Source organism: Brassica napus, chromosome A1 (genome assembly GCF_020379485.1).
Source record: "Brassica napus cultivar Da-Ae chromosome A1, Da-Ae, whole genome shotgun sequence".
NCBI classification, from domain to species: domain Eukaryota; kingdom Viridiplantae; phylum Streptophyta; class Magnoliopsida; order Brassicales; family Brassicaceae; genus Brassica; species Brassica napus.
Window position 1 is genome coordinate 24,093,441 of NC_063434.1, and position 8,364 is coordinate 24,101,804.

Sequence of the window (8,364 nt, forward strand, 5' to 3'; positions counted from 1 at the left end):
ATTTAATGTGAAATATAAAAACCATAATTTAAGTAGGTGTTTGAAATTGAGCTTTGTATTGTATTATTTTTTATATATACTGAAAATATGTTTTATAATGGTTCTTGGAAAATATTTTAGTAAAAATAAAATTTTGAGAATATGAATATTTTTGAATCAATTTTTGATATAAATAAATTTTATTTTTATTATTTTGATTTGAAATATGTATATAAGGTTAAAATTATGTTTTATGTTTATTTTAGACTAGATAATTTTAGGTAATTTTAGGCCGAGATAGTTTCTCATAATATAACAGACTTCCAATTTTTTTTAAATAATTTAAGCCCATTATTTGCTAGGTAATTACATTGGGCTATTTTCATATATTTTAAAACTAGTCGAGATAGATAGTTTCTCATTATTTGTTTTGGTTTTATTTCATGTTATTTTGGAATTTCAAGTATTTTCTGCTTTTATACGCATCATCATATAAATAATCTTACAATTAATAGTATTTTATATGTATGATCGTATAAATAATTACATACATATTATGTTTTAAAAACTTAATGTGAAATATGGAAAAATGCTTTGAAGATGAACTTCTTCCCATGCGATAATCAAATTTTTTTGCTGGTATCGAGCAAAACAATAATTTAAGTTTGTGTTTGATATTTTGGCTTTGTATTGTATTTTTCTTATATATACTGAAAATATTTTTTTATAATAGTTATTGGAAAATATTTTAGCAAAATCAATATTTTAAAAATATATGTATATTTTGAATCAATTTTTGATATAAATCAATTTTAAATTATTTTTTATTTGAAATATGTATATAAATTTTAAATTCTTTTATGATTATTTTAGACAAAATATATTTTTAGGTAATTAAATTGGGCCATTTTCATATATTAAAGTTGGCCCATACATATAGTTTTTTTCATAATGTAATAGACTTCCAATTTTTTTTTAATAACTTAAGTCCATTACTTTTTTAAATATATTGATATCCATATTCCCAAACAACATTATATTCTTTTTTATACTACTATTCATATTTCCAAACAAATCTCAAATGTGCTGTAGTTTTAATAATATAGATAGATATATGATATTTTTAAAATTTAATGTGAAATATAAAAACCATAATTTAAATAGTTGTTTGAAATTGGGCTTTGTATTGTATTATTTTTATATATATTGAAAATATTTTTTATAATTGTTCTTAGAAAATATTTGGTAAAAATCAATTTTTGAGAATATGTATAGTTTTGAATCAATTTTTTATATAAATAAATTTTATTTATTATTTTGATTTGAAATATGTATATAAGGTTAAAATTTTGTTTTATGTTTATTTTAGAAAAAATAAATTTTAGGTAATTAGATTGGGTTATTTTCATATATTTAATGTTGGCCCATATAGTTTCTCATAATACAAAAGACTTCAAATTTTTCTTAATAATTTAAGTCCATTATTTGCTAGGTAATTACATTGGGCTATTTTCGTATATTTTAAAGCTAGTTCAAATAGATAGTTTCTCATTATTTGTTTTTGTTTTGTTTCATGTTATTTTGGAATTTCAAGTATTTTCTGCTTTTATACGTATCATCATATAATCCCTTTCTTATTATTTGAGGAGCATTGTATATAACTAACCTTTCATTCATGTGTTTATTACATGTGTGCCATTTCATACGTGTCAGCATCACAAGCTATCTCACCTCATATATTCAAAAACCCTTTCTTAACTAGACTAATTACAATATTTGCCATTGATCATTACATTAAAAAATTTGAATATACTATAAGCTTATTGAGTATTGACTAACAAAAAAAAATAAACATGCGCCTTACTTGCTAAGCTTCAATTACAAACGGTTGGATCTTTAAATACGCAGAGATTTTATTGCCATAACCTGAGATTCTTTGTAATGATCGATTTTTTTATATAGTCTGACTTAAATATTAATGCCTTTCTATATAGTTAGACTACATAAAATTCATTGTCTACGTATGTATCAACATATCTACTTATATATGTGTTGCTGCAACTCTTCTCCGTATTAGATAAAGATACCAATCACAATCGCAATGTTGAAGAATTACTACATAATGGCAAAATGTAATAGATATATACGTACATTTTTTTAAAATGACATAAAACGATCTAATATATTATATTTTTAAGAGCTAATAATAGTTTCAAATCTTCTCCATTGCATGTTAACCATGTTTATCGTTTTCATAATTATCAATGAAATTGTAGTCGACGATCATTTTATGATAGTTTAAATTCAAGGCAATACAATTTAATACATTACCATTTTGATTTTTCCCATAACATATGATTCAAATTTGAATTGTCAATCACGGGATCAAATACATTATTGTCAATGGCAATGTTAGCGTGATAATGGAAACAAAATTGACGTGAAAAGAGGAGTTTCCTATATAAGGGATTTAACGGATATTGCATAGTTGTTATTTTTTATTTTTTTTACAGCAAGAACATTTACAGACTCATATAGACTCTGTAAACCATATTGCATAGTTGTTATTTGAATACGGTTTTATCACGTCAAAGTTATTACGAATACATGTTGTCCATCGTTGATTTATACATACTTTTTGCAACAGAAGATATTTTTACATTAAATTTGCGTGACTAGATCATATATTGCTTTAAAAAACATAACAGATTTATGAAGTGAACAATATTTAATTCAATACTCTTTTTCAAAATACTGTGATAGATATTCGTTGAAGAGATCGTTTGATTTTGTGAAAGACTAAGTGCAACATTTTTACATCAGATTCGGAAAAAAATTCTCAAACATGTAATATATTGCTTTAAAAATATTTATAACAAAGCTATGAAGTGAACAATATAAAAATAAGAATTCTTTAAAATCAATTTTTTTTTAGTTTAATACTTCGAAGATCATGATCAAGTTATGCATAAATCTATGCAATATTTCGACCAATCATAAAACTATGGAATATTTGAAACTACATATATGTTCAAAATTATTAATCTTAGTTAGAAAAGCAATTAAAATCGACAGTAATTTAGGAAAATACATTAAAGTTTCGTAAGCAATTCATAATATTTGATACGATCAAATTATTAATTATCAAAATCATCGGAAGAAAATCAAAGATTTGGCCAGTTCAGATCTTAAATTCTGGAGTCAAGTGTGGAATCAATTCATAATTTATTTTCTTCCGATGATTTTGAAAATCAAGTCAATATTTTTCCCTTGGCCTACAAACAGTTTAATATTTAGATTGACAAGGTTTACTTCCTCAGATTTCCTTATTTTATACGTCCCAAATTTAAGCTGTTTCTATATGGTTTGAATTAATTTATTATTTCTGGTATAAATATTTGTAATTTATAAGCTATAGGGAATGTGAATATTTGGTCATATACTACAAACATATTAATGCTATCGGCTAACTTTATTTCCTCAGATTTCCTTATTTTACAAATTAAATTTATTTGGGATTACCTAAGAATATGGATACTGAATATTCTCTTTCGCCATAATGCAAACCTTGCTGTACAGTACTATTTATCAAGTTTATAATCAATTCATAATCTTCACTAAATGAATTGTTAAAACCATCAAGTAATTTACCTTAGTTATAGTCGTTGAGAAACACGTTTCCATATACGATTCAAGATCCAAATTTTGCCTAATTTGAGAGCTGCGCTTTTTTTAAAAAACATGTGAAAAGATCAGTTTTAAAGTAAATTGTACGGCAAGTATAGAAATATTAATTAGTAAATATTTGCGACTATAATTTTGGCTATTTGTTTTCATCATTAAAACTCTATATAAATACGCAGTGTCTGCAACACAGCTCCTCACCACATCACTCTTTCTAAATCATCATTAACAAAACCAGAAGTAAACCAATGGCGGACTTTATAGGATTGTAAACGAAGAGTTTTGAAGACACTTTTCACAGCAGTCGCAATTTTCTTAGTTTTTTTATTTATTTTGTTTCCTTATTATATAGGATATGCTTTCACATTTTATTTTATTTTATCGTCTATGTTTCATTTTATCTTATATTCATATTTTATTTTCTGAAAGCAATAATTATATTGCATATATTTCGTTTTATCTTTATTTCATAATTAATTTTATATAAGTTTTTGTTTACTCTTATAGATTTATTTTCTCGAACTATACTTCAATCACACAAAACAAATAACACAAGTTTTAAAAAACTTTGAAGCTTACTTTATTTACATATCCACAATTTCGTTGAATCCCTTAATATAAATAACATGTAATATTTGTATCTATGACTTTTACATTTCTAATATCTATATATTCAAACTTATAATTTCTTTAAGTTTCCTCACTCCGCGCAGGGCGCGGGTGATCACCTAGTTAATAGTATTTTATATGTACCATCGTATAATTAATTACATATATATTATATTTTTAAAACTTAACGTGAAATGTAGGAAAAATGCTTTGAAGATGAACCTCTTCCCATGCGATAATCAAAAATTGTTGGTGGTATCGAGCAAAACCATAATTTAAGTTGGTGTTTGAAATTTAGGCTTTGTATTGTATTTTTCTTATATATACTGAAAACATTTTTATAACGGTTATTGAAAAATATTTTAGTAAAATCAATTTTTTGAACATATGTATATTTTGAATCAATTTTTGATTAATTATTTTTTGATTTGAAATATGTACATAAATTTTAAATTTTGTTTTATGATTATTTTAGACAAAAAATATTTTTTGTTAATTAAATTGGGCCATTTTCATATATTAAAGCTGCCCCATACATATAGTTTTTCGTATTGTAATAGACTTCCAATTTTTTTTAATAACTTAAGTCAATTATTTTTAAAAATAAAAATTTAGTAGAATATTATTTATTATTATATTATTACAATAATTACAAATTTAAATAAATATTTTTAAATGTAGAGTAAAACCTTTTTTAAAGATTTTGTTATAACAAGGTATACCATATATATATCAATCATTAAATCAAAAATATGATAATATATTATAAACTAGTTAAGTTTATAAAATTAAGTAGTTAAAAATTTATTTGACATCATTAGCTTCAGTAAATGTCTAAAAATCTTGAAATTTTAATGGTACAATTCATAAATAACACGTAAGGTTAAAGTTGATTATGTATTGTGTTTTCTTTAAATAAAATAGATCGATAATATACAGGCTAAAGTTGAAACCTTATATATATACATATATAACTATTGATTATTTTTGTGAAACATATAACTATTGATTTAATATTAAGAATAAGTATGAGTAGCAGATCTTTTTGCAAAAAGCTTTCAAATTCTTTACATTTTTATCTATATCTATTAGATTTTAGTTCAAATGTACTAATTACTAAAACTGTTTTTGTCAACAAATTTCTCTGTTCATGCATTTAATCAATTTAGATATTGAATTTTAATATTACTAAGGTGACAAATTCTAACAAATAAATCTTTGAATAGAAAGACATGTTCTAACAAATAGTATAGATATTGAATTCTCTGTTCATGCATTTAATCAATTTAGATATAAATCTTCGTATATCTATACTATTAAAAGAGTTATTTGTTAGAATAGTCATATTGTCTACCATAAGTAGGTAGATACTAAATATTTGCATTCATTTACAGATACTATAAAGTATCTCAATTCAAGCAGTTCATACGATCACATATTTATTTAATCTAGTAAGTAACAAAAGGACACAAAAACCAAAATATGAAAGGTTTACTTGGAGTTGCAGTGTTTCTGTTCTTATTTATTACGTTATCTTTAGCGAGTCGCGAAAGTTTAACAAGTATTGGATCGAAGAGAAAGGTTCCAAGAGGTCCAAACAATATAACATCTCCACCTACACCAGTAATCCCACCAGCTTTTACAAAAGATATTGAAATAAAGAGATGGGTTATCACACCACCGCCTACTCCACCAGCTTATGTAGCAAATTTTGAAATGAAAAGAAAAGTTCCAAGAGGTCCAGACAATCGGACATCTCCACCTACCCCAGTAACTCCACCAGCTTTTTAGTGGATATAGATTTTAAAAGTTCAATAAATTTATAATCAAACACTTTCCATCATTATAAACTAATGTTCGTTTATTATGATTGTTTCAAAAAAATAAAAATTAATAAATAATAAGTATTTTTTCTATACAACTATATGGTTCATTTTAAAATCAATAAACAGAAGTGCTGAATGTGAAATATATATTTTTGAAAAGTATCCTAATATCATTTTTTTTAAGAATCCTAATAACATTTGATTAACTTCTTACCTGACTTCCCGTAAAAAAAATTTAGTATTAAAAACACTGAATTATACACCACTAAAAATATGTTTTCTGTGCGAAAAAACAACAAACACATATTTTCATTCATGATCCCTCATTTCTCCTGGGGTGTTCCCGTTGCCGATCAACGACAGTTTTCTTAGACCATAATAAATGTTTGGCAGTTATTAAGGAGTAGTTAAATATAGTATACTTTGTGCCTTTGATTTTCTCTTGTGATCAAAGTTTAAACAAATACATTAATCTGTTTTTGTTATTCATGGCAGACAAATTATAAAAAAATTCCAAGAAATTACGTTGAGTATCACTGATGAAGTCATAACTTTACCCGACAATTTATGTGCAGACGCATCAGACGAGAATAGCTAGGGATGTCAAAATGGATAAAAACTAATGGGTTGATCCAAACTAATCAAAACCATGGATCTTTATGGATAGAAATGAATTAATAGATAAAATGAGTTAATGGACTTAGTGGATTGGGTGAAAATGGCTTGGATTGTAATGAATAATGACTTATCCATAACCAAAACAATAAAAATCTATAACAAACATAAACCTCAAATCAAATATTTAAAGGAAAAATAACCAAACCAAATTTCTAAACCAGTTTTACTAAACCAAATTTTATTTACTTTTCACATATAGATAGAAATTAAAATAAACTAAATCTCACTCAATTACTAATATATATTGGTTTTTTAACTTTCATCATAATTTTTTTTTGTCAAAACCATTAAATCAAATTTTTGAAAAAACTATAAATTGATTTTTTTCCATCAAAAGCGCTAAATCTCTTTTTTTTTGCCAAAACCGTAAAATCAAATCGTATTTTCACCAAATCCACAAAATCATGTATCTCTTTAGCACTACTCAGATAGTTTTTATACATGTATACAATAAGCATCAATCCATTCAAGTTTCCTTTCATTTTGTATGATAATAGGTTGCTGTCACAGAGGTACTTGGAGGTGGTCGCTTCTATGTTCAATCGGTTGGAGACTAGAAACTAGCTTCGATTTAGAACCATCTTGCATCCATGTGTGTCAAAAATGCTCCCATCATCGCATCCTTCAACCCTAAGAGAGGACCTCTCATCGTTTTTGACAGTTTATCCTTGACAACTTCTGGGACCGTGCAATGGTAACTTCCAGTCCACCTTCTTAGTTTTTATGCTTTGTTTTGCTTCTGTTTATTTATTTGATTGATACCTATTTTCAGATCATGAATGCACCACGAGGAGCTGTTGAGATGATAAATTTGAAGTGTTCTACATCGATAATGGAAACCAAGAAGTAGTCCCTATAGCGCAATCCGACCAGTAGACCTTCGGTATCATTAGCACCGGGGCATGCTCAGCTCTGGAGACTTTCCCCTACATTAAGCTTCCAAGCTTGAAAGAAGACTTTGGTCCTGAAGAAGGAAAGTATATATATACAGTAACGTTGGGTAATGGTAAAGATTTTAACGCACTGATAGAAGAAAAATACACATATGGAACTGAGAATACTGTCACTCTCATGGCAGTCGACCATGAGATCTCGGTCAATGTTGCAATGCTTCTGGTGTTTTCTTTCTGTCACGGATTAAGAGTACCCTCCATATGTGTTTAAAACTCTCATTGCAGGATATACCAGGCCGGACCAGGTATATCATCTATTGATATCATTTAGTTGCTCATGAGATGTCCTTTGTTTTAGAATTTCATTATTTTACAGTTAAAATATTCAAATATTAGCACCTCTTATATGGGGTTATTGTTCAGATATTTACCTCTATTATGTTATCCCCAACTATCTGGTTATATGTTCATTTCAGTTTTATAAGGAAGATACAATAAATAGAGGGTCTGAAACAGATGTTATTACTTGTATCCTCCCGAGCAGCTTAAAACTTAAAAGAGCCATGTTGCTTGCATAGAGCCAACATGATTGACAAATTCCTAACGTTCGAAGAAGGATAGATGGCCAAAGCTTCTGACTTATGAAGAAGGTCTAAAGCCACCAAGGTTGTGAGGTCTCAGTTAGAGAATAATAA